At 53.0% G+C, this 17,350-nt stretch overlaps 1 long non-coding RNA gene across 1 annotated transcript; it reads right to left on the bottom strand.

Annotated features, from left to right (window-relative positions):
* Positions 1-12,531: 12,531 nt before the first annotated feature.
* Positions 12,532-17,294, bottom strand: LOC123617301 (uncharacterized). Its single transcript, XR_006725409.2, has 3 exons — positions 16,800-17,294; positions 16,266-16,472; positions 12,532-15,235 (listed from the first exon to the last, which is right to left on the bottom strand). It is a non-coding gene; the product is annotated as an uncharacterized LOC123617301 (long non-coding RNA).
* Positions 17,295-17,350: the final 56 nt, after the last annotated feature.

Raw genomic sequence — 17,350 nt, 5'->3', positions numbered from 1 at the left:
ACGGGTAGGCTGTCGTGAGTTATTCTAGGGCAGGGGTCCGATAAGCACCTTGAGCTTCCGGCAGGCGTTCTGGAGGCCTTCGTCAGGGCGGAAGCCAGCTTCCATCAGGCTGAGCCGTGGCTAAGTCACACCTCCTACCCCGCCTCCCGGCTCCCTCAGCAACACTGACTCTATTTTGATTTTCCTTTCACACCACGTGCCCCAGCAATTCCACTCCGAAGTACACACCTGCGACACTGTGATTCATAACCAGGAATATTTATTCCTTCGTCCCCATTTCTCTGGCCTTTGCTCCTGTTCCTGACACAGAGCTGCAAAAGCCCTTGGAATTTCCTCCCTGTTGAGAATGATAAAGGTTCCTTTTGTAATGCTAATGAAGCGACTTTGGGGCCCCACCAAGGACTGGGCTGTCCAGCAGGGGGGCCAGCCCTGTGGTTAGAGGGTGGGAACTCTCACTCTCTTCCCCCAGACCTCCAGGGAGGAGATGGGGCGGGGGATTCAGTTCAATCACCAGTGACCAGTGATTCAATCAATTGTGTCCTGAAGCCTCCAAGACACTCAGAAGGGCAGGGTTGCGGCACGGAGGCTGTGGGAGGCGCGTGAGCTCTCCCGGCCCTTTCCCTGCACTTGCCCCATGCACCTCTTCCATCTGAGTTATACCCTTTTACAATAACCCAGGGATCTGGTAAGTAAAATGTTCCTGAGCTCTGTGAGCCACTCTAGCAAGTTAATCAAACCTAAAGAGGGGGTCTTAGGAACCTCCAGTCTACGGACAGTCAGTCAGAAGAACAGGTTGGGGAGCAAGGGGGAGAGTCTCATGGGGCTGAGCCCCTTCCCTGGGGGGTCTGACGCTAACTCCAGCGGAGAGCATCAGAGTTGAGTTGCACTCATGGGACACCCAGTTGTTGTCAGAGAATTACTTGGGGGTGTGGAGGAAAAAGCCACGTCGGAACCCCCAAGAGAAATGAAAACTCGGGCACATGAGACCCTAGACTGTTCACAGCAGCAGTTCCATAACAGCAGTGAGTGAAAACAGCCCAAATGCCCAGTGACTGACGGGTAGAGAAACAGAACGCTACATCCGCACAATGGAATGCTATTCGGCCATGAAAAGGAACAAAGCAGCCGTGGAGGCAGGGCCGCAAGGAGGTACGTGCACACCTGTGTTCACGGCAGCCAAGAGACGGAAACAAGCTGTGTCCCTGCAAGATGGATGGATAAGCAGGATGTGGCCCACACGTACAGCGCAGATTACTCATCCTTAAAAAGGAGGAGCTCTGACACAGGCTACCACGTGGGTGAACCCGGGGACACGGGGCCGTGTGGAATAATCTGGAGGCAAGAGGTCACATGCTGTGTGATTTCATGTCTATAGAATGTCCATAACAGGCAGACCTGTAAGACCTAAAGTAGATCGTGGCTGCAGGGGGCTGGGGGCGGGGAGGGTGAGGGGCGACTACTGAGGACGCAGGGCTTCTTGTGGGGGAAGGTGCTGCAGGAAAGCGCGGCGGCGGAGGATGGTCAGGGCCCAGGTCTCAGGCGGGGCGCCGGGATGCTCCCCCCGCCAAGTGAGGGTCCTCGGCTCTGAGTAAAGTGAAAGCAAGTGTGTCAGAGACAGACGCACATTGTGTAGACAGAATGCAGCCGGTCTCAGAAGGGAGGGCTGCCCGGCGCGTGGGGTCTCCTGGGAAAGAGAGCGGCCCGGGGTGTGGGAGCGGGGGGCTGGTCTTGGTGGGCTGGGGGTGAGTTCATAGGCTAACAGGTGGGGGAGTGTTCCCACCGCCTCGGGGAAGGGGCGGGGGGTTCCTGGAATTGGGCCACTGCCCACTTTTCGGCCTTCAGGTCGGCCTCAGAACCGTCACGGCGCCTGTGGGAGGGCCACTGAGCCGCTGATGTACCACAGTGAGTGTGTGACGAGGCTCAAGGTCTCCTGGGGGCCCAATCTTCCTCCTTCTTGGGCCGAGTTGGTTCTAAACAGTTTTCACGCCATCCTGCTTTTCTCAAAGGCGGTGTCGTGCCTTTAGTGGCTGTGTCCTGCCCCCTCCCTCCTGTCTCAGAGGGGGTGCTCAAAAATCGCTTGTGGTGATGGGTACACAGCTCTGCGAACACACTGAGAGCCACTGAACCGTGCGCCCTAAATGGGCGAGCTATACCTCAGTAAAACCGGGGGAGGGGAGGGGAGGGAAGCCAGCCCGGCTGGGGGGCCTGGGGGGACTAGAACCGTGCCACCAAGTACCGGAAGGACGGCTGACTGACCTGCAGCCCGGACTCTCCCCGTGCTCTTCCTGTGACACCGCAGCCAGCGGTTGCCTGGGTGGGAACGACCTTTCCCAGGGACTCAGCCCTCCGCATAAAGCACGCGGCCGAGTGGCCCTGAAGGCGGGGTGTTTGGGCCACTCGCCCTGTTCCTGGGATGAGTGGGTCTTCTTCTTCCACGAAGAAGAGTCAAGCCCTGGGACACTGGGCACAAGGAGACACCTCTGGCACACGGGGCGAGCGGAGGATGCCCTGTGCCGCTTGGCCCTGGGGGCAGCAGGGTGTCGCTCCCTCCCTGGGCCCTGCCCCACCCGAGCCGCCTGCGCTGGGGGGAGGGTACGGCTCAGTGGTAGAGCGTGTGCTTAGCGTGCATGAGGTCCCGGGCTCAAGCCCCAGGCCCTCCATTAAAAAAACTAAATGAATAAATAAACCTAGTTACCCACCCTCCCAAAACCCCAGAGTTGCCTGCCGGATGGAGTTTGCATTGGGTTGAAAAGTAAAAAATCCTCAGTGTGTAGCATCACCGCGCTGCTTCCTGGATGGAGACCGGAGGCAGGTGTCCCACGCCGGGATGCAGACTTCCCGGGGGTGCGCAGGGTCTGAGAAGCAGCAGCCAGGACCCCCGTGCACCAGAGCCACGGTGGACCATGTTCTCTAAACTCCAGCTGGCAGAATGAGGCTGGGGAGCATCAGTCCCCTGGGCTGTGTCTGAGCCCAAGTCACCAGGGCACAGACACAACCCCCGACCAGGACTAATAGGAGGTGTGCGGGTTTCCTGGGGCCCCTGTAACCACACAGCCCGGGCGGCTTAAACTGCAGACGGGCTCTGTCCCCAGTTCTGGAGGCCAGAATCCGAGGCCCAGGTGTGGGTAGGGCCGGCTCCTCCCGGGGCCTCTCTCCTCGGTGTTGAGGCGTCTGTCTTCTCCCACATCCTCACGTGGTCGTCCCTCTGCGTGTGTCTGTGTCCTGATCTCCTCTTCTTGTAAGGACACCAGGCCTATGGAATTAGGACCCACTCCAGTGACCTCATTTGACCTTAATCACCTCTTTAAAGGCCCAGCTCCAAACACAGTCACATTCTGAGGTGCTGGGGGTAAGGACCCCAACATGTAAATTTTCAGGGACAAAATTCAGGCCACGATGTTAAGACATTTGGTGCAAAAGCAGTGAGGCCCCGTAGAACCCCGAGTGCTAAGCTTGAGGGCCCGCATTGGCCGGGGGGGCGGACGGGCGCTGTGCTGGCCCCAGCGGGCACACGTCGTGGTCATCCTGTGAGTGGTGGCTGCGCACTGGGACGCTGCAGGCTGGAAGCAGGGGTGCGGCGCCGCCTGGACACGGCGCTGGGCGGCTGAGCCGGCACTGGAGAAGTCTGCCCAGGGCTCACCGAGCAGAGAGCTGATCGCCGCATTCCCAACTCCTGGAACCCCGTCCGTGATCTTGGTCGGTCCTGAAGTCTCTACTCGGAGGGCTGCCCACCTGCGAGTGGCCGGGACCTCTGCACCGCACCTGCCTCTGCGGCCGCCAGGGTTTCCCTTGGAATCACTCCCGGAGTGCGCCATCTGGGGCCCATCCTGCCCCGGGCGTGGCCCTCTCCTGGCCTGGCCAGCCTTTGCCAGGTCGCTGTCCTCTGCCTCCAGTCCTGCTGTCACAGCAGCACTGCTCCTGAACATCCAGCGAAGAAGGAGCCACTCTTCCCTGGAATGCGTCCCCGTCCCCCAGAAGGACCCGCGGGCGTCTTCGCTTTATATCAGGAAGCCTCTCCAGACTGTCCCACTGCCAGGTGCTGGGGTCTGCCCCGTCTCACCCAGACCCACCAGCATGGAGCACAGGTCACCGGAGGGCCCTCGCCCCGGGAGCAGCGCCCTGGGGAGGGTTACAGCCCTCCGTCCTTGAGGTGGAACCAGAGACAGTGCAGGTGGCTGAGTGAGATCAGACAGTGGGTCTTCCCTGGGGCCGACAGCGCCCACCCGCATCGGCGACGGGCCCCCGCCCGCACCGGTGGGCTGAGGTCAAGGGCCTCTTCCGCGCGAAACCCCCCACAACATGGGGCGCAGGGTGGGGCTGTGTCTGAGGGAGAGGTCTCCACTGCTGTGTTTCTTGTTTTCTCTTTTTTTCCTCATTGTGGTAAAATGCACATAAAATTGAATATTTTTAAGTGCACAGTTCAGTGTCATGGTCACTCACATTGTTGCATGACCATCGCACCACCCACCTCCAGAACTTTCCATCTTCCAGACGGACACCCCGTCCCCATGACACACTCCCGCCCCCCTCCCCCACCCCCACCCCCACCGCCCTACTGTCTGTCTCCGTGGATCTGACAACTGCAGGACTTCCTGTGAGTGGAATCCCCAGGATTTGCCCTTCTGTGTCTGGATTATTTTCCGAGCATCACATCCTGAAGGTTCTTCCACGTTGTTGCCTGTGTAAGGACTTCCTTCCTGTTTAAGGATGAGTCATATTCCACTGGAATAATAAACCACCTCTTATTTATCCTTGCTTTGCTCTTTCATTGGTGGGGGTGGTGGTAATTAGGTTTATTTACTTATTTTTTTTTTAAACAGAGGTCCTGGGAACCCGGGACCTTGTGCATCCTAAGCACGCGCTCTACCACCGAGCTGCACCCTCCCGCCTTTAACAAGCCTCTCACCAGCTCTGCGTGGGAACTGAGGGCTGTGGCGTGTGCCTTAGGCGGAGGAAGCACTTGCTCCGAGCGCACGCGCCTTCCCTCAAGGGTTTTATCCCCTGCTGAGCCTGACTCTGCCCCGTGCGAGGCGGCGGGGAGGGCGGCAGACCCACAGACCCCTCGGGTGAATGCTGCACCCGGTCCGGAGCCGCCAGGCAGCTCCCCTTGCAGTGGGTCCACCCGCCCAGGCCCAGAGAGGGCCACCCCAGCGCGCCCGGAGGACAGCGTGGGCCCCAGAGGAGCCTTCTCCAGGCCTGCCACCTGGTGGGACGCGCCCTGCTGGCCTTGGACCGGCTGGGAGCCTCAGCCCTTTCTCCCTCCGCCGCCGCCCTCTCGGCGTGGGCGTGCCTGCACCCCCCGTGCGGAAGCGCATCAGGGTCTGGTCTCAGGGTCACGGCGGGAGAGGAGTTTTGCCCTGGGATGAGTCGTGCCCTCAGTCCCCCCGAACCTGACTCAGCTGAGATTTGGATGCATTTACGGACTTGGGGTCAATGCTGGGGCGGGGCAGGACCCTTGGGAGTAGTGGGGTGTGGTGAGTGCCCCCCAGGACACGAGCGCAGGTGTGGCTGGGCCTCCTCGGAGCGGGCCTTCCCGCCCTGCCAGGCCCACGGCGTTGGCCAGCTGCAGGGCCATGCCTGGGGCCGCCCTCCCCGTGGCCCAGGCTCTCCCAGGGCAGCGGTGACCCCAAGACACCCCTTTCGTCACCCGGGCTCCACTCTGTCAGGACAGAGAGGCAGTCTGCCCTGTGCTTCCTAGAAGCCCCACACCCTAAACCCCATATCAGCTTCTCGGGGCCCCAGTCGGCGACCCCGCTTCCGGGGTTTGGCCCAAACAGTCTCTGTCTCCAGACCCTACCAGCACCCCATCCCAGGGATCCCCCGCTCCAATGAACCCAGGGTGTCAAATCACACTTAGAACCCCCTGCCCTCCCAAACCATCTCTCCTGTGTCCCTGCCAAAGTCCCAGGACACGGGGAGGCCAGAAACAGGGCGTGAGTGAGATGAGGGAGCCCCTAAAGGTGAAGCTTAAGGTCAACACGGCAGGGGGCGGCGGTCAGAGCTCAGGGGACCCAAGGGGAGGCGGGGCTCCCCGTCCAGCAAGACTGAACTGGCATGCACTTGAGGACAGCGTGACGTTTCTGAGGGAGAACACATGTGGAGTGGGGACGGAGCTGGTCAGACCCAGAAGGAGGGCCTTGGAGGCCAATGTGCTGACCGAGGTGTCAGAAACCCTGACCAAGGACTCGGCGTGCTCAGGACCAGGTCTCCCACCCTTGGGTGGTGTTACTGGTGGCCCCCAAATATAATCCGCATCCTAACCCCCAGCTGTGGGTGACCTTTTTAGGGAAAAGGGTCTTCACAGCTGTAATTAAGTTAAAGGTCTCCAGATAAGGTCATCCTGGCTTACCGATATGGCCCTAAGTCCAATGACAGGGGTCCTGACAAGAGACAGAGAGGAGGGGGCAACATGGTGACAGAGGCAGAGGCTGGGGTGATGCGGCCACAAGCCCAGAGATGCCTGGGACCCCCAGAAGCTGGAAGAGGCAGGAAGGACCGTCCCCTGCAGCAGGAGGGAGAGGGCGCAGCCCTGTGACTCTCTGAGTTCAGACTTGGGCCTGCGGGAATAGGGAGAGGATGAATGTCTGATGTTAAGCCCCCTGCGGGGCAGTTTGTTGCAGCTGCCCTGGGACACTCAGACAGAGGTGACGAGCAGGGGCTTGACGCGGCGTCTGTAGGACCCAGTCCCCTGTCCTCCTGCAGGACAGGCCACTTCTGCACAACACTCATTTGGGGCTTCTTTTTTCTGAGATGTCTTAGTCCCCATGGGGGCCAAGGCACACCGTCCCACCAGGATTCAGGGACCTCCCTCTCACTGAAGTGTCTCCAGGGCCCCAAGTGGATCTGGTGCTTGTCCCACGGCCACGTTCCAAGTCAGAAGACCCCAAACATGCCCAGCTGGCCATAATGAAGATGCTCTGACGGACATGTGATGTCCACACCTGGGTCTGCCCACAGAGCAAGGGTGAGCCGCCTGGCAGCCCAGGTCCTCTGACACGTGGTGGGGTCCTAGTTTGGAGTGTGGGGAACACACACTTGCTTGTGCATGCAGCTTTGGTAAATGCACGTTATTTTGTGTTTCTTTAAACCGCGTGTGGAGGAGTAGCTCACGGAGCACGCTGGCACTTACTGAAGTGCACCAGCTGACGAGCTGTCACTTCTGCAAATGACCCCGGGGCCGTTGCCACCCGCAAGATGATGGACGCTTCACCCCCAGCATGTCCCTGTGTCTTTGGCACGCCCCCTTCCCTGTGTCCCTCCACCCTCTCTGCCCACGCTCCTCGCCTCTCCACACCCTGTCCTCACTCACCAGTTAGCGGTTCCCAGAACTCTAAATCTATGGACTCACACAGAGCCGTCTGGCTGCCTTCACTCAGCAGAATCCTTTTGAGATTCATCCCTGCTGTCGTGTGTGCCAACGACTCACGCTTCTGGATGACTCAGTGGGATCCCGCTGGGCGCGTCGGCCGCGGTTCTCTGTCCGTGGGTGGGTGCACTTTTGGGTGGCCTTTAGTTTGCGACAATTACAAATAAAGCTGCCGTGAGAATCCTTTGTGTGACACGAGCTTTCACGCTCCTAGGGAAAGGCCCCGGAGTGGAACCCCACAGTGGGTGCCTGCTTATCCTCTTAATAAACTCGATGACAGGAAAGTGAAACCTTCTAAGGAGCTGCTGTCTCCCACGGTGGCTGTGACACTTTGCCTCCGGCCAGCTGCGCAGGAGGGCGTAGGTCTCCCCCATTCTCTAAAGCCTGAACACCTTTCGCGTGCTTACCCGCCACCCATACATTGTATCGATTTAGGTCTTCTGCCCACCTTTTAACTGGGTCTTTTGCTCACTGCTGAGCTGAAAAGGTTCTTGATGTGTTCGGCACACGAGCCTTTATCAGACAGGTGCATGATGTGCAAATACTTCCTCTTGGCCTATGGTTTGTCTTATTTCCTTAGCATTGTGTTTAGAAAAGCAGAAGTTATAATTTAGTAATTTATAATTTTTCTCCTACGGCTTGGGCTTTTGCTGTTGTATCTAAGAAGTCTTTACCTAACTCAGCATTACAGATATTTTCTCCGATTTTCTCAGGGAAGCTTTGTACTTTTACATTTTACACATAGATGTACAGTGCATTCTTAGTTAAATTTTCTATATTATGGGAGATACCACTCAAAGTTAATTTTTTTTTTTGCACGTGGATACCCAACTGTACACAGACATCCAACACTATTTGTGGAGAGACTACCCCTTCTCTGACAAAATGCCTTGGCATGTTGGCCCAAAATTAATTAACCAACCTCTGGTTTCCAGTCTGACATGCTGAAAACTTGGAGGTCACCATTCTGTCCTAACAAAAGTAAAAAACTGAACAAACAAAACTCAACAGCTCTTCCCTGACCCATAAGGAGGAGTAAGGTCACAGGGCAAACTGCTGCCCCCAAACTGGAGGGACAGACAGGCGGACATGGAGACTTGGGGTTTACTGGAGCCGCTGTCCCTGTGGGAACCAGGGCTCGGGTAGAAGCCTGGACGGGAACTGGCAAATGGCTGGAGGCTTGGGGTGGACCAGTCTAGGGGATGAAAGCTCCAGGGCCCTGGGTCACAGGGGTCCTCCACAATAGCGTGAGGTTTTGAAATGGATGGAGAAAGGTAGACCACGCCGACACGAATCAAGGGAAGCAGGGGTTGCTGTATTAATTTCAGACAGAGGAGACTTGAGAGCAAGGAACCCTATCAGGGAAAAAGAAGGGCACCACCTAATGACAGAGGGTCAATTCTCCAAGAAGACATAATCCTTCTTAACGTACATGCACCAAACAGCAGAGCATCAAAACACCTGAGGCGAAACCTGACAGAACTATAGGGAGAAGCAGATAAATCCGCTGTCACAGTTGGCGACTTCACACCCCTCCGCCAGAAACAGACAGATCCAGCAGGCGTAAGACAGGTGAGGGCACAGCTGAACTCAACAACTCCGTCAATCACCTGGACTTAATTTGGGGGATGACATTGGAAATGGTACTGTTTTTTTATTTCAGTTTACAGTTGTTCATTGCTAGCATGTGGAAATACAATCGTTTTTTGTTTACTTCCCTTCATTCTGCAAACCTGCTAAGCTCACTAACCAGTTCTAGTAGCTGTTTTGTAGATTTTATAGGATTTTTCACATAGACAGTCATTCTATCTGTGAATGACGATGGTTTACCTTGTTATTTTTCAACTGGAATGCCTTTCATTTCTTTTTCTTGCCTGATTTCCCTGGCTACAATCTCCAGTCCATGTTGAATTGACATGGTAAGAGCAGACATCCTAGCCTTGTTCCTGTCTTCGGAGAAAGTACTGTCTTTCCCCATTAAGTATCGTGTCAGCCGCATGGTTTTTTGTAGGTTCCTTCTATAAGACTGAGGGAGCTCCCTTCTGTTCCCATTTTGCAGAAAGTTAACAAATGGAATGAAGTTTGGGTTTTGTGAAACACTTTTCCTGCCTCTTACCAGAAAATCAGTTGGGAATTTTCTGTTTATTTCATTTTTTAAAATTTTGTTTTTATTCTATTAATGTGGTAAATTGCATTGTATGATGATTTTTAAGCGTTAAACCACCCTTGCATTCCTGAGATAAAGGTCATATTATGACAATAAATTATCTTTCCTAGATATTAATGAATTCAATTTGCTAAAAATTTTGTTAAGAATTTTGCATCTAAGTTCATGAGGGATATTGGTTTGCAGTTTTCTATTTTGTAGTGTCTTTGTCTGGTTTTGGTACTAGCATAATGCTGGCCTCATAGAAGGAGGTAGGAAGCATTTTCTCCAGTTCTTTTCTCTAGAATTTGTGTAGAATTGATGTTATTTCTTTCTCAACTATTTATAGGAATTCATCATTAAAACCGTTTGAGTCTGGAGTTTTCTTTGTGGAAATGTTTTTAACTTAATAGATAAAGAACTGTTCAGGTCATCTATTTCTTCTTGAGTGACTTTTGATAATTTGTGCCTTTCAATGAATTTGTCTATTTCATTCCAACTCATTTAACTTACGTGAAGAAGTCCGTAACATTCTCTTATTATATCTGTTGAATCTGTAGTGATGTCAACCTTCTCATTCCTGGTGGTGGTAATTTATGTTTCTGTCCTTTTGTGGCTGTTGTTGTTCTTCCCCTGAGCAGTCTGTTTAGTGGTTTACTGATTGTCTAAAAGAAATTAGCTTTTGTTTTTACTGATTGTCCCTATGGTCTTTGTTTTCTGTGTCACTGATTTCTTCAGTGGCTTTTATTTTCTCCTTAGAATTTAATTTGCCCTTCTTCTTCTAGTGTCTAGGTGAATGCTGATGTCAGAGTTGTCTAATGTAGGCATGAATCCCCCTACACACTGCTTTAGCTACATCCCACAAAAAGTCATCTGTTATGTTTTTATCTTCATTCAGTTGAAAATGCTGTCTCAACTTTCCTTTTGGTTTCTCTTGTATACACAGGTTATTCAGTTGTTTGTTATTTCATTAAATGTTTTGTGGATTTTCCTGATATCTTTCAATGATTGATTTCTAATTAATTCCATTTTGGTCAGAGAATAGACTTTGCATGATTTCAATCATTTAAGACTGTTTTCTGGCCCAGAAGATGGTCTATCTTGGTGAACATTCAGTGTACATTCACCAATGTGTACTCTGCTGTTGTTGGATGGGATTTTCCACAAATGCCAGTCGGGTCAAGTTGTTTACAGTGCTGCCCCAGTCTTCCGCACCCTCACAAGGTTCCTGTCTGGTCCGCTGAATGTTGAGAGAAGGGTGTTGAAATCTCCAGCTACAGTTGTGCATTTGTCTTCCCTCAAGCTCTTCCAGGCTTTGCTCCAAGCATTCTGAAGCCCTAGAACTAGATATATAGACTTTAAGGGTTCTTGTGTCCCCTCAATGAGTTTATCCCTTTGATACAGGAAAAATGGGGGCAGGGCACAAGAGGATAGCCATGTCCCAGGTCCCAGGGACTCAACAGGGACATCCCCCATCAAGCGAGGGTCTTTGGCTTCACACAGGAAAGAATTCAAGATCAAACCATAGTGGAGCAAAGGTGGATTTATTCAGAGGGATACACACACTCCATAGACCGAGTGCAGGCCATCTCAAAAGGCAAGAGAAAGGCCTAGGAGGTCACATTCTGTAGACAGAATGTGGATCATCTTACTCAGAAAGGAGATCAGTGGCCTCAGAGCATGGAGTTGTCTAGGAAAAATGAGACCGCCCTGAGGTGTGGGGCTGATGGTTTTTATGGGCTTGGTAATGTCACATGCTAACAAGTGGGAGGATTATTCCAACTACTTTGGGGAGGGGCCTGGGAGTCCCAGGAAGTGAACCATCACCCACTTGTTGACCTTTTGTGATCAGACTTGAAACTTCATGATGCCTGTGGAAGGACCATTTAGCAGGTATTGCATTTCAGTGAGCTTATACTGAAGCTCAAGGTCTACTGGAGAGGAATCTTCCACCATCTTGGGCCTAGTTGGTTCTAACCAGTGTATGTCCTATCCTGTTTTTCTCAATGGCTGTGTCATTCTTTTAATGGTTGTGACCTGCTCCCTTCCCTCCTGTCTCACCTTTACCATCTTAAATTGGCCTTCTTTACGCCTGACAATTTCAAGGCAAAGCCTTTTGCATACTCTCCTCAGTGTCCTGTAGGTTATGTGAATTTTGACTCCAACTGGTGGGAGCAGGAACTACGCCTGGCCCTGTAGCCTAATAGTATTTCTTCTGTAACTCAGGTGGCACTCTCTCCTGCCTCAGCAGTTTCATCCCAAGTGTGCTCTGGTCTGTACTCAGCTGAAGTGTCTGCAGACAGCACTGCCCCTTCTCTGCTCAGGTGTTCCCGCTGTGAATGCCTGCCTGCCCAGTGGGCTCCTCAGCTCGGGGAGACCACTGCCCTCACCCGTTAGCCTCCCTGCTCTCCCCAGGCAGTGAGTAGAGGCAGTCCTAGAGCCCACCTCATTTGTCCCCTGTCCCACAGGGACCACTGAGCTTTGCTGCCTGCTGTCCAGTGTCTTGAAACATGATGAATATATTTTGTGTGGAATTTTAAAATTCATACAAGCTGTTCTGCAAACATCTACTTCATTGTTTCTCCCTGTTGCATTGTATCCATACTGTGTGTGTAACACATTCTACGGACTCAGTCCCCTGAAGATGGGTGATCAGGTTACCAGCTTCTGTACATAAACAACTGTGCAACAGCCTTGAATGCATCCCTTGGGGGTCAGCGTGAGACTGTTTCAGAGCGTACGCTCAGGAGAGAGCTCATGAGACATGACTCGTTTATTAAGCACCTCCAAGTCACTCCTCAGAGCGCCTCCGCCAGTCTGCCCTCCTGCCAGCCACAGGGGAGCTGCCTGAGCCCCCTTCTCACCCAGACTGCGCCGTCCCCCTTCCTGATTGCTACCATTGTGATGGAGATAAGTTGTGTCTCCTTAGGGTTTTATTTCTCTTACTGTTAACGAGTTCCAGAGGCCCTCCTACACTTGGGCATTTGGGCTCCCCCCTTTGAATGGCCAGTTTACAACATCCATCTTTTTACTTACTTACTATTTATTTATTTAAACATTTTATTTATTTTTTATTTTAGGGGAGATAATTTGGTTCATTTATTTACTTATTTATTTTAATGGAGGTACTGGGGATTGAACTTAGGACCTCGTGCATGCTAAGAACACACTGTACCACGGAGCTATACCCTCCCCCCTGTTTAATTTTTGTTTTTTTTTTATTATTATTATTGAAGTATAGTCAATTTACAATGTGTCCATTTCTGGTGGACAGCACCATGTTTCAGTCATACATAAACAGCTGATACAGGAAAACAGCTGTGGGGCGTGAGAAAGGCTATGTCCCAGGTCTCTGTTGGGCCCCCGGGACGTGCCCTGCCAAGTGTGGGTCCTTGGCTTCACGCAGGAAAGAATTCAAGAGGGAGCCACGGTTGAGTGAAGGTAGATTTATTCACAGAGATACCATGAAAGGCAAGGGACAGGCCAGGAGGTGTGGGGGTTGGGTGCTCAGATTACAAGAAGGTACACACTCCTTAGGCACAGTGCAGGCAAGCTCTGGAGAGACAGGGGCGGCTGCGAGGCGCCTTGTTGCTGCTTTTTATGGGCTTGGTGGCTTCATATGCTAATAATTAGAAGGACCAGTCTAGGGGAAGGGGCTGGGAGTCCCAGGAAGTTGGCCATTTCCCACTCTTGACCTTTTGTGGCTGACCTCGGGACTGCCATGTCGCCTGTGGGCGTGTTATTCCGCATGTTAATATATTATGATGAGCGTATAATGAAGCTCAAGATCTGCTGGAAGTTAAATCTCCCACCATCCTGAGCCTCAAGGCCTGCTGGGGGTTGAACCTTTCACTGTTTTGATGTTAATTGCTGTGGCATTCCTGGAGTGGCTGTGCCCGCCCCCTTCCTGTCTTACACCCGGATACTCATTAACATCTGTGCACTTACCTTCTGGCCCCCTTGTCCCTTGTGATTTATGGGAGGTGTTCCTATAGTGTGCACGTGAACCGCCTGCTGGTGTCAGACACTGAACATTTTCATCCTCCACCAGCTCATGACCCTTCCTGTCGTGCAGATGACAAAGGCATGCATACACCCTGTGGGCTGTACTGTAACTTAAGTGAGATAGTACATAGAGAGCATTAGATCAATGCCCGGCACATGCGAGACACGCAAAGGTGTCATTTATCATTGCTATTACTCAGAATCCCACCCAGAGGCACACACAGAGCTGTCTGGGGCTCTTGGTACACTGGGAGGCTTCACGAACGCTGGGACCCACACATGCCGTCACGAGTTGAAACCCAGACACAGAAAGGCCAAGAGAGCTCACCTCCCATGGCAACGTGGAAACAGACTGGAAACAATGACGATTCCATGGGTAGATGACATCACTCAGGTGACATGCAGGGTCGGGACCCTGCACGTTGGTGCTGGGTATCTGAGTGAGTATAAGCAGTGAGGTGGAGGAGCCGGTGTTTAAGTTAGAATTCCCTCTTCAGTCTACACTCTCTACAGAAATACACTTGGCTGGACCCCCAGCCTCCAGATTCGTCCCTTCTGCAATTCTCCTGCCAAAGTTGCCTTCTCTGCCCTCCCTCTGTGGCCAACCCACTCAACTTCTTAGGGCCCCATGATGATGATGGCTCACTATTGCCCCTTGCCTTGGCTCCCAATGCCCACTCTTGGGTTGAAACCCCCCTTTCTGGCCCACCTTTCCTTCTTCTGCCCTTCAGCCCCCTCTGCCCTTCTCAGGGATATCAGATCAGTGCCCTGGTGGCCAGATGGCTTGCTCGGCTGAACACCTTGTCCTCACGTCTGGCTTCCCAAGTGTCTTTCCTTTCATCACCATATGTGTTATCTCCCAGCACCCTGACTCCCGCTCACACCTTCCCAGACGGACCAGAGGAGAGGTGGCAGGTTTACTGATTTTATCCTTTACAAACCCAACATAGGTATTGAATTTACCAAATAGTCATCGGACTATTTGGATCAGGAATTATTTTTTCGTTCAGCATAAGGCAGGGGTCCGATTTAAGGGTTTGTTTTGTTTGTTTGTTTTTTCATAAGTTTTAGTACACTTGTTAAAAGATGCTTCTCTTCCCAACTGCTCAGCAGTGCCAGCACTCTCAGAGGTCAAGGTTTCATATTTTGTTTCATTGGTGAATTTGTCTATCCCCATACCAATATCCCAGAGTCAAGGGCTATAGCTTTATAATCCATTTTGATACCTCCTAGGACAGCTTCCTTCTGCCTCCTGCTTCTCTTCCTTCTTCTAGAATGTCTGTGCTATTAACCAGCCTTTGTTCTGCTGTAAAAATTCTAGAATTAGCTTGTTACATTTCTTAAAAAGCTGGGATTTTAATGATAATTTCTTTTGTAGGGCAATTTGGGGGAGAATTGACATATTTCTGCCACTGAGCCTTCCTATCCATGAACATGGTACATAGTTCCCAATTTAGTCAGGTCTTCTTTAATGTCTTTCAGTAAAACTTTAAAATTTCCCTGAACACTTCTTTAAGAGCTACATTTTTATGTTTTCTATTTTGTGACTCTTCAGTTTTACAAAACCGTGTCCTCTGGTTACCGCTGGTGATTAGACACACGTGTAGAAGAGCCTCCCTTTGGCCTCCTGGATCCTCTCCACCTTTCTCTGCCTTGCTGTGTGCCCCGGGAGTGTTCATCTACAGAATGCATCACCTGGTTAGGTTCATAGGAGACACCTGTAGAGATGAGAAGGGGAGGAGAGAGGTCAGAGCATTTATTTCCCGAGGCCCCTCTCTTCAGGCCTGTGTCTTGGCAGTGGGTTCATTCCTCTGCTGAGGAAGTCTCTTTCCCAATCACCACTCCCTCCCTTTGTCCTCTCAAGGCCAGAAGTGGTAGCAGCTTCCTGCAGCTAAAAGTCCATCAGTGCGTCACCATGCCTCAAGTATTCACTCACCTCTGCCCTTCCTTTGTGAACAGTCCATTTACTAACATCCCTCCAACCATCTTTCTGAGTATGCCACCTGTTTCTTGCCAGGACACTGACTGATACAGTAATTGCCACTAGAAGTGGCCCCAGAAAACAGACAATCAGAATGGGATTCCAGGATTGGGTTGCTCATATACCAGATGAGCATCTGGATAAAATCCTTGCCCTGGGGCAACGGAACACCAGGAGTCTGCACCACACAGGGGCATCCCAGTTCCTCAAATCACCACCAGCGGCGGCTGGGACGTGGTGCAGGTGGAGAGCATGTGGACGCGTGGTCACGTGGATGAGATACTTAGTTGCTATGACAAATACAGGATTACAGAAACTATGCAGCGGGCCGTTGACTTCTGAAGGCTCTAGAAAGTACACAGAGGAAAAGGGCAATGCTTTGGCTGTGTCAGTGCCCTCCAGCCACACCACCAGGAACACATCTGTATTCAGCAAAGTGGCATCATTACTGGTTGCAGCTGAGGAGACCATGCATATGGGGATGCACAGGGGACTCAGAAGGCATCGGAAAGGACTCCTTATAGGATTGGGGCTTTTGTAGGTGATTCTGGGGACAGTTTAAGGAAGCAGGGTTTTGCTGTGGATTGGATGGCATCCGGGAGCTTCTTAACAACTCGTACCTAAAAGGAGAGAGCACTAGAGGGAGGCTCAGACTGCACATAACTGGGAAGTGACAGTGTCACCCAGGCCAAGCTCGTGTTGCTCGCCCTGCGACAGGACAGTAAGTAGGGAGATGAGGCGTTGGAACAAGGAACAAAGAACAACACCTTTATTTGGAAAGCCAGCAGACTGAGAAGATGGTGGTCTAGCGTCCCATAGAATCATCTTGCCTGAGTTAGAATTCAGCCTTCTTTTATTCTAAAAGGGGAGGGGGTACTGTCAAACATTTCCTAGCTCCAGTCAGCTTCTCCAGGGGAGGTGTCAATTTCGCCCTTCCCACAGTCATTCACAGATGGGCCTGGTAGGCATGTTTCCTGTGTGATAAACAAAGGTATGTCAGTTTATCGCTCATTAGACAGGGTTCCGGGAGATGGACCCTTATGTGTTATTTAAGCTTAGGGGCAACATCCCTTTAGTAATTAACTCGTAGCAAAATGAATAAATTCGAAGTTTAAAGTAAAAGAAACAGATACAGGCTGGAGTCAGATTTGCCCTTTCCTGTTACAGCCCCAGGGCACCAGCTCCAGCGGGAGAGGGCTGCGGGGATGGGCGTGGGGAGGTGTTCATGTTTTGTCCGAGAGCACGCGCGGCTGGTGTGGTCAGTGGCCCTGTGTGATCTGGTTGCCTGTGAAGCTGCTTACGTTCAACACCAGGACGCCGGGACTGGCCGCACACAGGCCTATCCACCTCCTCGGGGGACAACAGCAAAGCCTCCAGGGGACTCAGAGGCAGCCCCTGTCCAGCAGCTTCGGGGCAGGCCCTGCCGAGGGCCGTTGGGGAAAAAAGGAGGCGGCGGGGGCGAGGGGAGTGGTCATCGCTTGGCCTCACAGCAGACCGACGTGGAGGGCGGCTGCTGCCACCCCGGGTCACACCGGTCACTCCCCGGCCAAGCACCGCGGGGCCGCTCCGGCCGCCCGGCCCCCGGCCTGGCCTCGCCGGCAGCGCCTCTCGGGGTCTGCGGGGTCCGCGCGCGGTGCCGGGCGCTGGTGGGGGCGGTGCTCCGGCCAGCCCGGGGACCCGTCGTCCCCGGACCCGCCACCAGGGCCGCCCCGCCCCGGTGACCCGCTCGGGCTGCCCCACGGCCCAGAGCGGCGGCCGGCGGACATGCGCACACAGCCAGCTCGAGAGCCTTGTCGCGGGGCCGCGCCGCGGGGGAAGCGACTGCGCAGGCGCCCGGCGAGAGCGCGCGTGC

The sequence above is a fragment of the Camelus bactrianus genome, chromosome 10 (assembly GCF_048773025.1).
Source record: "Camelus bactrianus isolate YW-2024 breed Bactrian camel chromosome 10, ASM4877302v1, whole genome shotgun sequence".
Lineage (NCBI taxonomy): Eukaryota > Metazoa > Chordata > Mammalia > Artiodactyla > Camelidae > Camelus > Camelus bactrianus.
Note: the sequence above shows the minus strand (reverse complement) of the source record. Positions and strands in the feature narration are given on the sequence as shown.